At 49.4% G+C, this 20002-nt stretch overlaps 1 long non-coding RNA gene across 1 annotated transcript; it reads right to left on the bottom strand.

The window, feature by feature from the left end:
• Positions 1-886: 886 nt before the first annotated feature.
• LOC141373195 (uncharacterized) lies at positions 887-6044 on the bottom strand. Its single transcript, XR_012378904.1, has 4 exons — positions 5881-6044; positions 5602-5755; positions 4487-4723; positions 887-1057 (listed from the first exon to the last, which is right to left on the bottom strand). It is a non-coding gene; the product is annotated as an uncharacterized lncRNA (long non-coding RNA).
• Between the last annotated feature and the right edge of the window lie 13958 nt (positions 6045-20002).

Raw genomic sequence — 20002 nt, 5'->3', positions numbered from 1 at the left:
TCTGAGAATTAAAGAGAAAGCCGAAGGGACGCTTCCTTGCAAATGACAAAGAATAATGCAAATATTAGAGATTATGAGGCTCAGCAGTTGTCAGAGTGAACCTCAATTTCCTTGTTTTATTTATTAAATCATTAGGGACTGGGTTGCGGCACACCCCCAGGAGGCTCCGTTTACTGTGTGCTCTGCGACAACAGCGCCCCTGGAGTTGTTCATCATGATGGCCTTGAGGGCTCATCTCGGAGCCTGGCTCCTCACGGTGCGCACGGAATTGTCTCCAGCCGCTAGCTAACTGCCTCTGCTCCCTCCGCTGTGACTTCCCAAGGCTCTCGGGACCTTGACCTTGGAGAGCCTGTGGATGCCCTTGGGAGACCAGTGCTCAGGCCAGGCCTCTTGATTTATGCAGGACACGCCTAGGCTTGACCTGGAGCAGTACTTGAAGGAGGAAGGGGGAGGAGACACTGAGGGTCAGGTGGGATTCCCTCGCAGGAGAGATAGTGGGGGAAATATGGGAGGTTTGTTTCAAAAGGCTCATTGACATTTTATTTGCCTGTATCCCCCCCTTCCCTCCACTTCTTCGAGCAAGTAGCAGTTTCTATGGCTAGGCAGAAACCCTGCCTGGCCTGCAAGATCTCCTGGTTCTTGTTTTCTGAAAAGCAATCCCCAGAGACCGTGCAAGAGGGAAGCAAGAGGGAGAGGGGGCTTCCCCAAGCTGGAAGGAGCCTCCCTGGGCTGTGGGTCCTAGAGGAAGAGAGGCAGACCCTTCTGTCTGGCGACGCCCAGGAAGGCCTTCAGACCCTAGAGAGGGAAGGCTGCCTGGGCCATCCGGGCACCTGGGAACTAGGTCTGGGTATGGGCATCATGTGTAGCTGGGAAGGAGATGCAAGGCGCCAGACACCAAGGGGCCACGGGAGCAGGACAACGGGCGTCTCTCTGTCACCTGCAGGAACGCACTGCTCCCCTTCCCCTAGGACTCGACAGCCTTGGACACGCAGACTCGTAGTCCCGCAGAATGCGGCAGGAATGAATGAGGTGAATAAACAAGGAATGGGCAAGATCTCTGTTCAAAAAAAGAAGAGAAAACCTTTAGGTCCTACCAGGGGACCCCAAAGAAGACATTATCATTTCATCACATGCAAAGGCATCCTATGCCTTGGATAGGAAGACCTGGCATCCCAAAGTTAGGATTTGTTTTTTCCAAGTTAATCTATGAATTTGATGCATTCCCAATAAAAAACGCAAAGATCCCCGCCGCCCCCCACAACTAGATAAGCCAAATCAAAGGTTCACATGGAAAAATAAAGAAGGAACAAGATCCAAGAAAATTCTGAAGAAGAGTAATGAGAGGCAGGGACTTGTCTCTATCTGAAATTGAAAGATACGCTACACATAAAGCATACGTACCTAAAAAATACCTAAAAATAAAACATACATGACATGACATATAGAAATGGGCCAAGTTCAGCAGCGATCATGCATCTACCCAAGAGTGGGTAGCACATTCTACTCAAACCTCAGGCTTATTTCTCTTTGTCTAAGGTCACATACGCTCCAGCACGAGACAAAGAAGTTGACCAGAAAGCTAGCTAATGTCCCACTAATCCTGCCTCGTTCACAGGACCGTCCCCCACAAACACGATCTGTCCAAAGAGGAATTCAGTGAATCAACTGTCTCCATATCATTGTTCAAGAATGTCAGAGCCAGCTTGGATGGAGCATGCGGGACAGGAGACACGTAAGCAAAGCTGACGTGGTGTCCTGCAGTAGACTCCTCATTTTTTTCTAACCCAGTGACCGTCTAAACTTTCCGGATAAGGGACGCTCGTCTTTGCTCCACATATGCACATAGGGAAGGAGGCTGAGGGTGAAGCTGCTGGCTGGGGACCCCAAGGCCCACCCCCTGGCAAGGCCACTCAGCTCGAAGGAGCTCCAGGCTGAAGCAGGACCGCGAACCCCAGGGACCCCAAGAGGGTCCAGTGCAGCTGGGTCTTCGTGGAGCTGGGTTGAGGCCGCCTGGCAGAATCCCAAATGTGGTCTTCGTTGTGCCTGAATCCCTAGGGAAAATGGAGGCCGAACTCAGCCAAAGCATCTCTCCTCAGGGAGCCTGAGAAACTTTGCTCTCTTTTCTTGATGAGGTCCCAGGACCTTAGTTTAATACTAAATAAACCACATTATGAAACTCTGGAGGAGATGGAGTTTGGCAGCCGTCACTGTGCCCTGCCTCCTGGGATCCCAGCCACCACCACCGCCCCCCCCCACGACCCTGGGCAGTGCACCAAGGTCAGACTTTTCCCCTAGACTTGATTTGCCCTTTCGTGGGCGGGGTGCCAGGGACTGAGCCTTATCGTCATCAGGAGGCTTCAGAAAGTAAGGGAAGCAGCCTGGCAGAGTGGACAGAACCCGGGCCTGGCTGGGAAGCTGGAAACCACTGAGTTTTGCAGGCGTGCGGGGCCCATCACCTCCTCCCTTGGGCCACCTGTGAAATACAGGGTTGAAGTACCACATTGTTTTTGGGATAATCTGTTCAAAAATTCAACTACCCTTTTCCCTGCTTCCTCTGCCTCCCCGCTACCCCCTCCCACTTCCATGCCCCAGGGAAGGAAGGTGGGAAGACACTAGAGCAGAGAAGGAAGTCTGCTGGGCTTTTGAATTTCAAAAAAAAAAAGCTGGGTGCTTTCCTCTAAATGGACAAGAGTGTCTGCCTACATCTAGCCTCTCTCAGCTCCTGGGACTGAACGCTACAAAGCGCCAGTGGAGATCCTGGTTGGCACAGCTCCCGGCTGTGACCTCGGGCATCTACCTACGGTCTTTATGCCTCAGTGCCCTGAACTCTAGAATGAGGTGTGTGGGTGCCAGGAGGCTCTGGTTGTGATCCCAGAGTCCTGGGATGGAGCCCCGCATCGGGCTCCCTCCTCTCCCTCTGCCCTTCCCCCTGCTCATGCTCACTCCCTCTCAAATAAGTAAATAAAATCTTTAAAAAATAAAATAAAATAAATCTCTTCAAAGGATATGAATAAGAAATGTCAGAAGGCTCTTAATAAATTCCTATTTCTCTTATAGTCCCATCTCAGAGGGGTACCACTGCGGGCTGAGGTGGGTTTCGAGGGGAGATTGCATGCAGGAAGTTGGGTGGAGATGTCCCGGGGGCAGCATCTGTGAGGCAGACAAGGGCAGGTTGGATTGGGGGGTGGGGTGGGGAGTGTAATGCAGTCCCAGTAGAGGCCATGGCCCTCCTCAGAGGGAATTCTGCAGCTGGGATGACCCATCAAAGGCTGTCCCAAGTGAGAGCCGAGTCTATGCCCTAGGTTGTTCAGTGCTTGGATGCAGAATGTTCTAGAAGGCGCGGGGCAAGGGAGTTCTCTTAGGAGACGCAATCTCTGAACAGGGTGGATAGCTGAGGGCTCCTGGGCCTCCCAGCCCTGCCTTCCTGAAGGAGTTCTGGGGAGCTCACCCCAGTAGCCTGGTTGAGCCCTGGTGATGGAGAAATGGATCACACAGACCCCATCCTTACTGTCATGGAGCTAGCTTATCGTCCTGACAGGACGATGGACCCTCAACAGCAAGCAAATTCATTCACATATTGTTGTCAGGGTGATGAGCGCTAGAAGGACAAGAGAATGGTGTGAGAGAGAATATCAGGGAAGGAGTCTGAGAGGAGGTGACATTTAAGCTAAGACCTGAGACAGCTCTCTTCCAAAGTCCTAAAAGACTTTCGGACAGGCCCCATACAGGAGGCCAGGCCTGGGGGGGCCGGGGGACAGACTGCCAAGAACCTGGTGGACGTGGGACAGGAGGGGGCTTTTTCTACAAGCAGTGGGACCAGGCAAAGTAGGCTCCATGCCCAGGACCTACCACACTTCGAGAGGCCCATGAAGATGTTTTAATTGTAATTTTTTTTTTAATCAAAAGAAAAATACAAACTAAAAGAAAAATACAAATATAGTAATGCACATATAATAATGAATCTGATCTGGTTTATCTTTACACCAATGCAGTTGTAAAAAAATAATTTTAATAATCATTTTAAAATAATTATTTTAAAAATAATGTAATAGCTTTTAAGAGATGAAGGGATCACATGAGTCATGTGACGGCCCAGAATGGGAAGCCCGTGGTGGGCCCTGAGCAGGGTGGTAAATCATGCTCCACCTGTGGTAGATGCTGGTGGTGCCCTGCACGTTACCACCTTAGCCCCCCAAGCCAACTGCAGCTGTGGTAAGTAGATCCTGCCCTTGTGAGTCTTCCCACACAAGCGCGTCTGTCTCTCAGTTTTCCAGCACAGAACTTTCTGGAAAGCTGAGGGAGCATGTTCTGTCTGCAAGCAGAGGTGGCTTCAAAACACAGAAGGTTAACACCTTGAAGGACCCTCACCCAAAGGGGATGAAGTCGCTGGGCACATGTTGCCTCCGGGCGACAATTCTGTGGTATGTCCCACAAGTTCCTCAGCGGTCCCCAGCAGCACTGAGTCCGGCTTGCCCACAGCACTTACCAGAGCCATATGGCACCTCTTAGGCTCTCCTTCCTTCCTCACCTCCCCTCGCTTCTGCCTTCTGGGACCACCTTCTAGATCATTCACCAGTTCGGGTCCCAGGCTCTTTTTCAGGGCTTGGATTTGAGGGTACTCAAACCACGACCCTCCCTTACAGTAGGACAGGGCTAGAGGAGATGGCAAGACGTGGTGTCTCCTCAGAGCTTGTTGAGCCGGATGGGGCCATTGATTTTGCACCTTAAAGGGGAGGTAAACAGAGACTCCACTGAGGTGAAAAGTGACCTGCTGGGTGCAGAGGACAGCCCTTAAAACCGGGAGGGGCCTCACACCAGGCCCTGTTCCCTCAGCCCCTTCCCAGCCCTGAGCTGTAGAGAGGAGCCCTCCTTCCCCTGCGGGGAGGGGTGGCAGGAAAGCCCCAGGGACACCCCAATCCCCGCTCAGTGGAAGGAATCCCTGCTCCGTGGAAGGCCCAGCAGTGGGCTGAGCAGAAATCCCGGCCCGGACATTCTTCTCCCTTCAAACAGCCTGATGCTGCTCCAGGGAGTCTGCTGTGGGGCCCGCAGGGCTGAGGAAACATTCCTGTCCGTAAACCCCGTAAACACTTGATTTTCCTGGTGCCCTCTGCCAGGTGGCTCAGGCCCTTCCAGACCTCACACCTCCAGGATGCATTTTTTTTTTCTTTTTTTCAGGATAACAAACAAGTGGATACAGAGCTGAGCCCTGCCCGTTCCCCTGAGGGAGGGTCTGGCCAGATGGTCCTGGATGCTCTTCGGGCTGTGGGGGTTTGGGGGGGAGGGTCGGGGAAGAAACTTCTAGTCAACACGTGAGAAATATTTCCGAATTTTCTTCGGTTCAAGCACCATTAGCTGGAAGACACAGCACTGCTTTAATAACATTAAATTTCAGGGAAAGAAGGATGCCCTCATTCAGTGCGCACATTGAATGAAGATGCACCCAAATTTCTATGAGAAGCGCAGGTCTCAAATTTGAGGGACTACTGCCCCCATTTTACAGATGAGAAAATGGAGGACCATAAACGTTCTTATCCCTTCGCCTCACCTGTAACAGGCTGATGGAAAAGTGACAGGTGGGGCTGATGGAGAAGCATGACAAACCTGGCATGATTTGCAGCTGGGTACCCTGGAGATGCTGGCGGAGAAGCGTCCACAACGTGACTGAGGGACCGGGCTTTGAAGAGGGTGCTGTGCCAGGCAGGTGGGCAAAGGCCACAAGGGTGGGAGGAAGGGAGGCATCAGAGGGCAGAGTGTTCTAGAAGGAGAACAAAACGGAAGCAGGAATGGAAAAGGACACATGCCACATGGGACCCCTCGAAATACCACCCTCAGAAGAGCACCAGTTAGGACTTCCACCCAGGTCCCACCCCGCTGACTCACTGTGTGGTCTAGATGAGCTACAGGAGCCTTAACTTTCATGCTGGGCCCTCAAACTGGGATGACTGCTCGTTCCCCATTATGCTTCTGTTCATGCTGGGTCACCTTCTTTGACTGTCGGGTGTTCCGGTTTAGATGGGATCCTATGGCTCCATCCCTCACACCTCACAAGGTTTTTCAGCCCACCCTACGTAGGACTGGGTGAGCAGGTCCGGGCTAACATCTGGAAGTGCTGACCTTTCTAGAAGGCCTCCTCCTTACTTCTAGTCTCCTCTCATCAACAGACGCGCCCCCAACACACTTCACAGAGACACACAGGGATACACAAGGGTACACACATTTACACGTACCATCCAGATACACATATCACCGAAACAGACACTCACACACACAGTCTCACACACACGCTCACACCCAGTCACACATACAGCCACACACGGACACTCATTCACAGACACATTTTCTCTCTCTCTCTCACACACACACACACACACACACACACACACACCCTTACTTAGCCAACCCAGGAGACAAATAAAAATATAAGTTACCACCGTAAAGTTCCCTAACACACTCAGCCATTGCCTGGTACCCTGTTTCAGCAGACCTGGGGGGAATTGGTCCCTTCCAGGACATATTTCCTTTAATAGCCAGATGACCCTTTTAAAGGGGCAATATGCTTTTAAATTTTAGGGCCTATAATAAGTTTTCCTCCTCACTATTTAAAAAAGAAAAGAAGAAGAAGAAAAAGAAGAAGAATTTTTTTTCAAGCTACCTAGAAAGAGAAGTGCCTCCTTTATAAAATTTTTATCCTGAGTAGAATTTAGAAGAAAGTCACCTCTTCCTCCCCCAGTCCGTTGACCTGGGGGCAGCCATCGCCTGGAAGACTGCCTTTGGGGAGACCCCTTGACTTTAATGTGGGGAAACCAGCCACAGCCAAGAGAGCCCATCCAAGGGGTTGTGGGGGGGGTGCGGATAGCAGGAAGCTTGGCTACCTCAGCTTTCAAGTCTCCCGTCTGTGTTTGGGCCAGAGGCGGAAGGAAGGTTCTGTCCAGCCTGGTGGCCAAGGACGAAACCCCGGGGGGGGGGGGGGGGGCGGGGTGGCGGGGGAGGTCCGTGGGTACCCGGAGCCAGCGGCCCAGACCCAGCAGGCCGCCTAGGGCTTCAGGCCGGGGGCCTGGGCTCCGGGAGTAAATCAGAGCCGTCAGAGTGGTAGCAGCTTGATTAAAGTTCAGGGGTTTAATAGATCCATTAAAAAAAAAACAAACCCAAATTACTCCCGCCCCCGGCGCAGCCACCTGGCCCGCTGCCCCCGGTGCACGCAGGCCCTCGGCCGGCACCGATGCGGCCGGGCCGGGCCGCCGTTCCTGCCTATTCCCGGAGGACGGCCGCGGGCCGCGCGAGCCCCGCATTCTCAGCTGCATTTAATCTGGCCTGAGACAGGCTGGCGAGGGGAAAATGCGCGGGCCGAGCGCGGGAGGCGGGCCGCCGAGCGAGTGGGACCGTTGGCCGGCTTTGTTCACTTGGTAACCTGGAGCGGGGCCAGCCTCGGAGGAGCTCCCCTGGCAGCAGCAGTCTGTTCCAATTAATCGCGTTTAACCATTCTAATCACACTTTAGCACATTAATCCTATTTTCAATCCAAAACACATCTGAGACAGCGGCATGTGGGCCTTTTTATGGGAACCGCAAATCAGATGTAACGGAGAGACACGGGACCCTCGTTTGCTTTGCACTCTTACTGAACTTAAACTTAATAAAACACGGGACTGGCTTGTGGTTGGATTTACTGCACGATGCTGATGCTTTCACATATAAATAGATCCCTTAAGTGACTTAAAAACCTGTCAGAGAGCGCAGTGAAAATTTGATTATAAGAGAAGCAGCACCGAGCCTTCGGCCCCTCCTCCTGACAGGGACACGGTGGGTCTGATGGGTGGGTGGGTGGGTGGCGGGGCTGCCGGGGCTCCCGGAGCCTCTCTGGTGCTGGCGCCCGCCAGAGGTGGCGGCGATGCGCGCGGAGGCTCGGCGGCCTGGTGCTGAGCGGCCTTGTAAAGGGCTTTATGGAGGTGTAATCTTGAAAACTTGATAAACCTCAGGCACCTCATCTCCGCCGTTCCTGTCGAGTTTCTCAGGCGCTTTGACGGGAAGGCCTCCTCTGCGGCAGGCTTGCAGGCAGGAGGGCGTTCAGAGCGGGCTCTCCTGCAAATGGCCGGGCGGGCGGACCAGAGGGTTCATCGAGCTACCTACCAGAGGCGGAGGACAACAACAACGCCGAGTCCGGTGCCTTTGTTTCGCGGAGGGAGATGATTCCCAAAAAGGCCAAGGTGTTTGCCTGAGGTCAGAGCCGCGAGGTGCGGGCAGTGCCAGGTTGGGGCCAGGCTCCTTGCTGCCGGGGCTCCCTCAGGCCTAGCCAGCACCCTGCCTCTCCCCTGAGTGGTCCCTCCAACACACAGCGAAGGGGAGTTCATGCCACCTGAGACCCTCTTCCTCCTTCCAGTGACTTCTGGTCTAGCGGCCCTTCATCTCTGCAGGAATACCCACCTGGCCCATCCCAAGTCCCGTTAGTGGTCCCTAAGCAGCTGGATGGCTGCATTAAGGGAAAACATATCATTTACCTCTGAACGAAAACATTGCTACATGGATAGTCTTGCATCGCACCTATGAATACTGGGTGCACTGGCCTGGGAGGTAGGAATCTGGGTTCGAATCCTGCCCCTGCCACTTCCCAGCTGCATGCCCTGCAGTGAGTTAGCTAACTGCCAAGTCTCGGTTTCTTAATCCACAAAATGGGGACCACCAGAATAGCTACCTGGTGAAATGAGGGGTCTTTTTTGAGGACTCTGTCGAATGATTGGCATAGCATGCGACACGTCGGAAGCACTATAAAAATGTCAGCTACTACTCCCCCCACCCGCCAGAAATCAAGGACAAAAATATTTAGGTGTCCTCGTCTATTAAATACAACACTGATTCCTGGCACGTGGGGCTGGCCAGCAGATGAGAGGCGACATCAGAAAAAGTACGTGCTCAGTGGATGTTGGCGCAAACGGAAAGACATTATCTTTAGTACTTTATCTGAAGACAGGTATATGATAAAATTGTTTAAATAAAACTCTTACATGTTTAAAAAGAAAGAGGAAAAGCAATTAGATCAAATATCCGGGCTTATATAGTTCACTGTATTTGAGCATAAAATTTGGCACCGGGTTTACTGGAAAAAGGCAAACAGGGAAATAAGGTGAAGTAAGTCATCCTCATTATTCATTTGTTCAGTTAATCAAGTCAGCAAGCCCTCGCTTAAGGCACACTATGCGTCAGAAACTGCTTTTGGCAAGAAGAGGAAAGATGACTGATTCTTCAGGTCCAGCTTTCTCCAAGAACGAGACTCTAAAGCTGGCTTTACCATGTTGGCTCTTCTGAAAGATCCAGTCTTCTAGAATGATTTCACAGGGGCTGCAGCAACATTCCTATAGGCAGCTTCTTAAAAAGACCCTTGAAATCCTGGAGAGTTTCCACCAGAAGCCCGGCGAGGCCTTCTTGCAGAGGCCTGGCTTGAAAATCGATTTCTAAATTGCAGTTTCGGCTTCCTTCCCGTCCAAAATAGTACAGGTTTCAGGCGTGTGATAGAAAAAAATGTATGCAGAGATGTGAATTCAGTGCCCAGCTCTTCATTTGGATCTGGGGTGGGAGTTATCAAGTCATGCTAAATGAAATACTCAATGGTTCATAACACGGTAGGAAATGTAAAAAAAAAAGATGTTGCAAAGAATTTGGATAGGAACCAGGATTAGGGTCTGATGTTTGGCTTTCTAAGTAAACACGTCTAGCTTTTTATTTTACAAATAACAGTCTGGAAAGATGCATTAGGGAATCTAAATGCAAAATAGAAATGAGTTTATCCAGGTAAGTAAGGTTTTATTAAACAATTTAATTCATTCCAGCTCCTTTGGAAGAAACTGTGGGTTATGGTTAATGTACTGAGCCAGACAGAAAGTGCATTCATGAAGTCACCTGCATTTAATATACAACTGTCAGAAAACTGCTCACCAGCCCTTTCCTGAGGAGGAAAAAGCTGAAATAGATTTTTATTTTGGTAAATGCAACAACAGAAATGACCAATGAATATTCAAGGCAAGGAAAGTCTCAAACCGGAATGTTAGCAGCTGAGAACACCAACAGAATTTTGGAGCACCGAGAGTCCCTGACAATTCTAGCCACTTTCAAATGTGCTGTGCCGGAAAGAGATTTTTCAGATGTGATACAGGAGGGAAAGGAAAACAGGAAAAAAAAAACAAAAAACAAAAAACAAAAAAACAAACCAAGCCAACTGGAATTAAAACACAGGTCCCTGCAGATACCGTTAAACAAATAAATCAACTTACGAAATAGGTCTGTAACAGTCATGCTCGAACCAGGAAATTCTCAGAACAAGTATAATCATTTTATGAGCGTGTAAAAAAATCCTCTGTTCCTATAATGTTCTTTATTGGAAAAGCTAGACAGGTTTGCATGGGTGTTTTTGCTCTCTGCTTGGTATCCCTGGTATCCACAGTTTCAGAAGAGGTATTTCCCAAGTCCTTTGGCAAAAGAAAAATCATTGCTTTTTATATTAAGGGGTTTACCAGGCATCTGGTAAGAAGTCATAAAATTATCCATGATTACAAGTACACTCAGAGGCTCAGTAATGCAGCGAGTTCTGCACGTTGGCGCTGTGCTGTGCTCAGACTTATTTCCTTGAACACCTCTTGATGGCTTCTCCTCCGTTTTCTGAAAGACCCCGAGTTGTACCTCAACCAGGCTTCTCATATTTTCAAGTGTTACCTTCTATCTCCGATTCTAACATAGTCACGCTGGCCCCAAGACAGGCGCTCCGTGCACAGGCTGAAAGAAGCTGGTCAGATGTAACCCTGAAGAATGTAGAGAGGTGTAGCCACTGCAGAAAACAGCCGGATGGTCCCTAAAACAATTAAATGTAGAATTACCCTAGGATCCAGCAATTCCACCTCTGGGTATACACACATGTCCAAAAGAATGGGAGGCAGGGACTTGAGCAGATACTCCTGTGCACCCATGTTCAGAGCAGCATTATTCACAACAGCTAAAGGGTGGAAACAACCCAAATGTCCATCAATGGGATGAACGGATAAACGGAATGCGGTATTATGCGGGTACAACGGAACATCGTTCAGCTGTAAGAAGGAAGAAAGATCTGCAGTATGCTATAACATTTAGGAACCCTGAGGACATGTATGCTAAGTGAAATTAGCTAGTTACAAAAAGACAAATAACTGCACGATTCCACTGATTCGAGGTCTCTAGAGGAGTCAAATTCATAAAGACAGCAGGACGGGGTGGGGGGGGTTGCCAGGGCCTGGGGGAGGGAAACGGGGAGCTCGTGTTTAGTGGGGACGGAGTTTTAGTTTTACAAGTTGAAAAGAGTTCTAGAGATGGATGGGTGGTGTAGGCGTAACAGTGTGAATGTGCTTCATGCCCCTAAGCTGTACACTAAAAAATGGTTAAAGTGGTAAATGTTACGTTATGTGTATTTTACCATACAAAAAAAGTAACCCTGAGAAAATGAACTATTTCTCAAGAGTCTTCATAGAAGTCCTGCTGGAAGAGTTGAGAAGGATGGCACATCGAGTGGACAGAACTCAGGACCGTGAGAATAGAAGGAGCACAGTGGGGAGACCAGGGACCTGGGTTCAGACCTGGATCCCCAGAAGCCATGCCTGGGTGGGTGCCCAGTCCGGAGAGTTGTTCGAGGAAGTGAAGCCAGACCTTGGGGTGACGACAGTAGCAACTGGCACTTGATAGTTTACAAAGCAATTTCATTTCATTATTTTGTTATTGCCTTGGCACGATCCCGTGAGGTTAGTCATAACATTACCCCCTTGTACTGGTGAGAAAACCAATGGGGGCTTGCCTGCAGGGACTACACCCGGAGGGGGAGAGAAGAATGGAACAGTGCCAGGAGACCCTATATAGAGAATGTTCCTCTTTGATGCATCAGTGTCTCCAGGAGGAAAAGTGAAGAATCCCATCCCCTCTTAATAACCCTCTCCTCCAGGAAGGCTTCCTGGAATGCACAGTGCCCAACCGGCATGCCTCCCCCAGGAGGGTGGGATCAAGTCTGCCTGAAGTCTGTCTTCAGACAGGGTTGATCAGGGTTACATCTTCACGGGGCTGACACAAAGGGGTAGAGTTTGTTCCCCAAGAGTATCTGCTTGGTGCTGCCTTCCCTAGCAGGCCGCAAGCTCTCAAGAGCAGGGAGCAGTCCTTCCCTTGGGTCCTCTACTGTGCCTAGCACAGTGCTGGGGACACATCAAGAGCTCAGAAGGGCTTGTAAATCGGGGCCAGACTGCTGGGGGTGAGTCTGGTGGAGACTGCAGTGGTGATACCTCTCAGCAAGCTTGCAGGTGGAAACTGTGGCCTGCTCCAGAGGGACCCGCATGGAAGGAGCCCCGAAACATGGCAATGTGGCCACTGCCCTATCAGTGGGCTCAGGGTAAACAATGCTTCTGTTGTTTCCAGTGAATGAAACCTCCAGGCCTGCCCTTTCACATGTTCCCCTGCGTACCCCGAGCCCTGTGCCCTGGGACCTGTTTCCCATTGTGCAGAGGAGCATGGGTAGGTCAAGGTCCTGCCAAGTGCAGCTGGGACCAGAGACTGGGCCTCCCTGCTTCAAGGCTCTTTCTGCCAGACACCACTGCTGTGGAGCTAGAGCAAGAGCAGGGCATGAGGTCGGAGGTGACAGCAGAGCCTGGGGCTGAGTGGGGAGGGGGTGGGGCCCAGCAGCAGGCTGGAGGGGGCTGCTGGAAACCGCCTCCAGAATCCTCTTCCAGAGCCAGACTGGGGTGGGGGGAGGGTGCTGCTAGGTCCTGCAGGGGCCTCAGTGTAAAACCGAACTGGGCACAGAGTCAGAGATGTACCCAAATCTCAGAGTGCCCCCAATTACACAGGGGACTTTGGGTTCAATGTAACTGAGGCTCAGTTTCCCCATTTGTGAAAACGGAATTAATAACAACTCTCTACTTCCACTGGAAGACTAAAAACAACAACAACAAAAGATGTAGGAAAATGCTGAAGAAGCTTTAAGAGGCCACAGATGTCACAGGGCTTGGTACGCAGTGGTGCTCAGCAAATGTTTGCTGAATGACTATTAAACAGCCAGGCAGCTGATTGAAATAGCTCTGGGGGGCCCACATATATGGTACGATCACCGCAGAAGACCACTGCCTCACATGCGTATGGACTTGACAAGCACTTAGCTGGTTTGCTCCATAGGAGCCTGGGGAGGTGGGAGGGAAGACGCCTTTCCCCGGCACGGGAAGAACCTGCTGTAGACACGGTGGGGCTGATGGAGAAGAGGTAAGAAGGCAAACACACCTGCAAGACAAGAGGAGGTCTGAGGGGGTCACCCAGGACCGCCTTTGCCAATGCCGAGAGCAGAGCCAGCTCTGGGGGCCCCAGGCTCAGAAGGGCCCCGCACTTGGCGTAATGCCCTGCTGGCTGCCATCTTGAAATTCTTCATTTGTGAACAAGAGCCCTGCATTTCCATTTTGTACTGGGTCCGGTTCTAAAGCTGTTTGTAGGTGAGAAGAGGAACACAGTGACCAGACCTTCCAACTTCTCCTTCCACATACTTCTGGAGGGGTGAGTGCGTAAAGCCTGTCTCCCCAAGTGGACATTCACTCTTCTTTGGAGGGAGGTCATGTGCAAGTTTCTTGGAAGCTCCTGAGGCAGGGCCAGATTAGGGTGAGGAAAGTAAGGCCCTCCCTCAAGAACAAAAATTAAGGGACAACCAAAAATTCAATAATCAACATAAATAATACTTTAATACAGACTTTTAAAATCAAAATTAATGCCAAAATCCCATGATGAGCAAAATACCAAAATTGTATATTCACAGCGTTAGTAATATAGCTTGTGCGGAACCATTATTGGAGTCCAAGGCAGAAGGAAAAACGTGTGCCCCAATATACACCTTTTGACATATTTTTCAATTGTTTTTTCCCAGAACATTAAAAGTAGTTGAAAATATTATTGAAAAACTGAAAAGTAGATGTATTAAAACTCACAAGACTATTTTAAATGTGAATATTTTATTTTATTAATATCCCAAACAGAATTTACTATGATTTCACTTTTCTGCCTTTAATGGAAGCAAACTTATCAATAGCATTTTCAAAAATCTACTTCTTTGCTAATGTCTGTTTAGTAGCAAGTGTTCAATGAGCACTTTATACTCATTTGCAATGGAGAGAATTGCCATGCTTGGGGATTTCTCTCTACCAAGTGACAACTTTAAAGAATGTTTAATCCACTTCAGTATACTAATCCTGCCTTTATTTAAAATTTTGATATTTTCTTCATCATGACTTTTTCTGCATTAATTTTGATTTTAAAACTATTGCATTAAAATATTATTATCTTGCAAGTTTATTGTTTAGTGGAAATAGGTGGTAGTGATGTCTATATGACATTGTGAACGTGCTTAAGGTCACTGAGCTGTACGCTTTAAAGTGGTGAAATTGGTAAGGTTTATGTTGTGTAGGTTTAACACAATAAAAAATATTTCTCTTGATTATTGAGTTTTTCAGATCCCCCTCTTAAATTTTGTGCCTAAGGTAAGCACCTCGTTCACAAAGAGAAAATATAGAGGATGGGTCCTTATTTTCACAGAGAAGAAACATAAAGCTTCTGGCAGGCATGATTTCCAATTTGCAAAATTATGTCTGTTTAATAGCAAGTGTTCATTGAGCACTTACTATGTGCCAGGAATTGTGCTAATGTTTTACTTGCCTTCTCTCATTTAATTCTTACAACAATGCAATGGAGCGAGAGGTTCACATTATCCTCATTTGCAGACAGGTAAACCGAGGCACAGGAGATTAAAGAAATTGCCTAAGGTCACACTGCTTGTGAGGGGCGGAATGGGAGTTAGGAGCCAGGTCCCCGCCACTCTGGCTCTTCACCTCTACTCTCTCTCATCTCTCAGACCATCACTGGCTACCAGTTATAAAGGGCTTGCCCACTTTCCAATAGAATATTGTTCTTTTCCTTCTTTCAGTCACTTATGCACTCATTCACCCAATAAATGCATATCGGCTCTGAGTTGGGCACTACAGGAAACATGAAGTTGATCGACCCAGGATCTTGACCTCAAGAGGGCTTGGAGCGCAACAGGAGGTAAAAGGTACAAAGACATGTGGCTCTGTGGAGAAAGCACAGCGCAAACCTGGATCTGGAGGTCACATGTTGCCGGGGCCATCCAGGAGGTCTGCCAGGAGGTGGTGACCTTGCAGCAGTTCTGGAAGCCTGAGCAGGTTCCCAAAGCTCCAGTTCCATGAGGACATTTTGCCTGCAGGTAAAGAGGATGGTGTAGGGTACTGGCAGGAGCAGCAGATCGGGAGTTCTGGACCCTGGTTCTGTTCTCTTCTGTGCCTCTAACCGCCTGAGATCTTGGGCAATGCACCTACTGGTCCTGTGGGGCCTTGGCGTTCTCATCTGAAAAAAAAAAAAAAAAAAAAGCAGGCCAGACTCCATGTTACTGGCTCACCATCAGAAAGACAAAGGAGAAAACATACATCAAATGCCCAACAGATGTGTCAGAGAGTAAAATATTTTGGCTCTGGAGATGAAAACAATAGCAATTAATTATAAAAAGGTATGCAAAATTGTCTGGTGAGGGTGAAGGAGTGTGTTGGCGCAGGAAAGGATGCAAGCTGGCTGCTATGCTCTGTTACTCCCCCCACCGCTCAGTCTAGCTTAAATATTTGTCCAATATTTATTTTGAATAAATTCCTTGAACGTATTAGTGGGTCCTTTTGACTATAAAAATAACAAGTGAAGTAACTGCATAATCAAGAGAGGTCCTTGAATATGTAGAGGGCCTCATCTCTTTCCCCTCCTGCTTTGACGAGCCAGAGAGGGGGGCGTATTGATCATCAACCTTCAGCGCTCTTCTCAGGAGCTGCAAATGGACTGTGGCTGCCGCTCGCCTGCCATGCAGGCCGATTTTGACGTGTCTGAGAAGAGTTTGGAAATTCTTGTCGCAGCAGACGGGGGACAAGCTTGGCTAAGAGGGGGGTTACCGTAAGAAGGCGGGAAGTGAGGGGTCAGGAAAAGCTCAGCGCGGGAGCAGGGCAGTGGCTCTGGGTCCCAAGCGCATCTCCAGCCTTTCAGGGTTGGACGTCTGCTGGCCCTTCCCTATTCCACCACATTCGTGATGCCTCAGCCCCCCGCCTGATCTGCTCCTCCTGCCCCAGGACATACTCACCAAGGACTCCTTTCTACAGCTCACCAGCAAACCCTCTGGGAGAGCAGATGAGCTTGGTCTATCCTAGCCAGTGGCTTCCTAGGTGCCCACCCCTGGTCTGATCAGCTGGGGCAAGGGTGGAAACATTGACTGGTACACTGGCCACGAAGGTGAGGCGCCCTCCTCTGGCCCAATCAGCTTTGTCCAGGAGGGTGAGGCCCCTGTCCCTAGTCCAATCATCTTTGCCCATGAGAGTGAGGCGCCCACTCCTGGTCCAGTCAGCTTTGCCCATGAGATGAAGCGCTCGCCCCTGATCCGATCGGCTTAGGCTGCGGTGGAACCATCGGGAGGCTCACTGAAGAGGACTAGAGTGGGCAGGCACTCCTCAAGACTCAAAGAGGAAGTTGTTTCTGGTAGTTTCTCTTCCTGGAGATTTAGAATTAGTGAGAGAAAAATCAGGGAAGACTGTGCTTTACTTTCTCTAAATAATAATAACAATGAGCGGGGGAGAGGAAAAGTTGCCAACACATGTATTGAACTCTTGGTATGTTTTAATAGCAAGTGTTCATTGAGCACTTACTATGTGCCAGGAATTGTCCTAATGTTTTGCTTGCCTTCGCTCATTTAATTCCTACAACAATGAAATGGAGCGAGAGGTTCACGTTATCCTCATTTGCAGACAGGTAAACCGAGGCACAGGAGATTGAAGAAATTGCCTAATTGCCAAAACCCAGGTTTTGGGTCTTACAGACCTTATCTCATTTGATTTACAAAATTCTGCTGATTAACCCAAATCCTCCTCCAGATGCTCTCTTTACCCTTCCCCCTGCAGCACCGTCTGCTGGGGAGGCTGACCTCTGGGCAGGCCCCCCCTGGCCTGGGGCTTTCTGTGGGGTCCAACCAATGGGAGGCATCCGTGGGAGGCAGGAGGGAGGGAGGAGGGACAGACCAGGGCCTCTATTCCCCAGCCCCTGCCCTGCAGAGCTGAGTGTGGCCCTAGACCCCAGTTACTCCTCTCTCAAGGTGTCTGACTCTATAGGTCTCTCTCCTGGATCCCAGTAAGTGCCCCCCCCCTGCCCCCCCCCCCACTGCCCCTATTGCTTAGGGCTCGGGGTAGTTATAGCTGGCTGCAACCCACCACCTTGTAAATAGGTCCTTTGTATGTAAACGCTTCTTGAATAATCCTAGAATTATCTTATTCCAAAATTGCTACCTGTTTCCCTGCTGGGACCTAATTAATCTGTCACCCCCACGAGTTGGATGCTACTCTGCCCCCCTTTGCATACATTAGGAAGTAAACACAAGTAGGTTAAGGAATTTGCCCAGTGTCACACAACGGAAATGACAGTGAGGTTCCAAATCCTGGCCTGTCTGATGCCACAGCCAAACTCTTCATCACTAAATTTGGCTCTACCCAACTGACCATGCGGGATTTCCCCCCGCCACCCCGCCCCGGGGGCTCTGGGGGCCACAGCCCAGGCACTGTCCTCTCCGGAGCTGGCTGGAAGCAACAGACCAAAGACTGGGTGGGACTCGCCAAATTCCAGAGGGAGCACTGCCCTTCTGAGCCTCAGCAGGGGATCTCCATGGGATGAAGAACAGGGAAGGGACTTCATATAAATAACAGACAGAGAGACAAAGGAAGAGGGCAGGGAGCAAGCCAAGATATGAGAGAAGGAAAAGGGAAACAGCGAAGAAATACAGCCTTGGCTGCAGACACTCAAGAATGTTCCAGGAGACAGATGAAGGGTGAGCCGAGATCCTGCTAAAGGACGACCGGACAAGCTAAGACCGGACTTTGCCCAGATCATCTCAGAGAAAGGAAGAAGATGAGGTCGTAGGGACGCTCTGGGGTTACCTCTAAGATGCTACTATTAACAGTGGGGGAAATTGAGGATTTGGAGGTCCCAGAGGTGGGGGCAGCAACGCTCCGCGTAAGAGAACTGTACCTGGAGCAGATAACCAGGGGGCTGCCCTGAGGACAGCCGGGAAAAGCACTGACAGGTGTGTTCTGACCACTGGGCCGTAGGGACAAGGGGGTGGAGGGGTGGGCAGAGGGCCAGCCGGGCAGTAACTCCAGGTGAAACCCTGAGCGGATTGCTCAAAACTCTCCAGGGTGGCCAGAGGGGATCAGGCAGGCAGGAAAAGGGGAGGAGAGATGATGCAAAAGACTCAGGACTTGGGGGGAAAAGGGGATATTCTAAGTGCTTAGAAGCAGGAAAGAAAAGAACATAGGGAACAGGAAAGAAATGAGAATAAGAAAAGGCCATCTTTCAACCTTTACAGCTGGATGGAACCTAAGAGCATTATACTAAGTAAAATACGTCAAAGTAGTCAGGCAAATATTGTATGATCTCACTTATATGTGGAATCAAAAAACAAACACCAAAAAAAAAAATGTGGTTGAACTGTGTCCCCCATAAAAGATCTGTTAGAGTCCTGACCCCCAGAACCTCAGAATGTGACCTTATTTGGAGATGGGGAGGTGGTTATCGAGATATAATTGACATAGAGGGGCCCCTGGGTGGCTCAGTCAGTTGAGCATCTGCTTTCAGCTCAGATCATGATCCCGAGGTCCTGGGATCGGTCCTGGGATCGAGCCCTGCATTGGGCTCCCTGCTCAGTGGGGAGCCTGCTTCTCCCTCTGTCTGCCATTCCCCCTGCTTGTATTCTCTCTCTCTGACAAATAAATAAAATCTTAAAAAGAAAAAAAAGAAACCATCAGAGTCAAAGCTTTAAAAAAAAGTTGACATAGAGCATTGTATTAGTTTTAGATGTACAACGTGATGATTTATGTGTTTAATGTGAAATGATCCCTACAGTAAGTTTAGTTACCACCCATCACCACATAGAGTTTTACCTATTTTCTTGTGATGAGAGAACTTTAAATATCTACTCTCTTCGCAAATTGCAAATATGCGGTACAGTAGCATTAACCACAGTCAGCATCCTGCACATCACATCCCCAGAACCTCTTTATCTTATAAACTGGAGGTTTATACTTTTTGATCACTTTCACCCAATTCTCCCACCTCCCATGCCTGCCTCTGGTAACCTGTTCTCTTTATAAGTTTGGTGGATTTTTTTTTTTTTTTTTGGTGTTTGTTTTCTGATTCCACATGTAAGTGAGATCATACAATATTTGCCTGACTACTTTTACTCCGACGTATTTTACTTAGTATAATGCTCTTAGGTTCCATCTATGTTGTTTTAAATGGCATGATTTCCTTCTTTTTTATGGCTGAATAAATATTCCATCGTATGTATTTAGAGACCACATCTTTATCCATTAATCCATTGATGGACCCTTAGGTTGTTTCCATGTCTTGGCTATTCTAATGGAGATAGGGTCTTTACAGAGGAAATGAAGTTACAATGGGATCCTTAGGGTAGGCCATAATTCAGTGTGACTGTGTCCTTATAAAAAGGGGGAAAGTTGGACACAGAGAGGGGCACAGGGGGAAGACCATGGCAAGAGGGAGGGTTGGAGTTGAACAAGCAACACCAAACATTTCCAGCGACACCAAAAGCTAGGAAGGGGCAGGAGGGAAGGATTCTTCTAGGTTCTTCTACAGGTTTCAGAGGGTCTGTGGCTCTGCCAACACCTTGAGTTGAGACTTCTGGCCTCTGAAACTATGGGAGAACAAATACCCGTTGTTTTAGCCAGCTGTCTTGTGGCACTTCGCTACGGCTGCCCTAGGACACCGATGCGACAATTATGGCCGCCAAGACCACCAGCAGTAAGTGCCCAGTGTGGCCCGCTGGTGTGCGTCCTGGTGGTGGCCACGAGGGGGTCTCAAGCCGTGCAAGAAAAGCACCAGGAGATAGTCCACCAGCATGACTCCATCTGCTGCAGTTCCCT

Source organism: Callorhinus ursinus, unplaced genomic scaffold (assembly GCF_003265705.2).
Source record: "Callorhinus ursinus isolate GAN/ISIS: 27379988/994484 unplaced genomic scaffold, GSC_fseal_2.0 scaffold8, whole genome shotgun sequence".
Classification (NCBI taxonomy): domain Eukaryota; kingdom Metazoa; phylum Chordata; class Mammalia; order Carnivora; family Otariidae; genus Callorhinus; species Callorhinus ursinus.
This window is presented reverse-complemented; position numbering and strand designations above follow the sequence as displayed.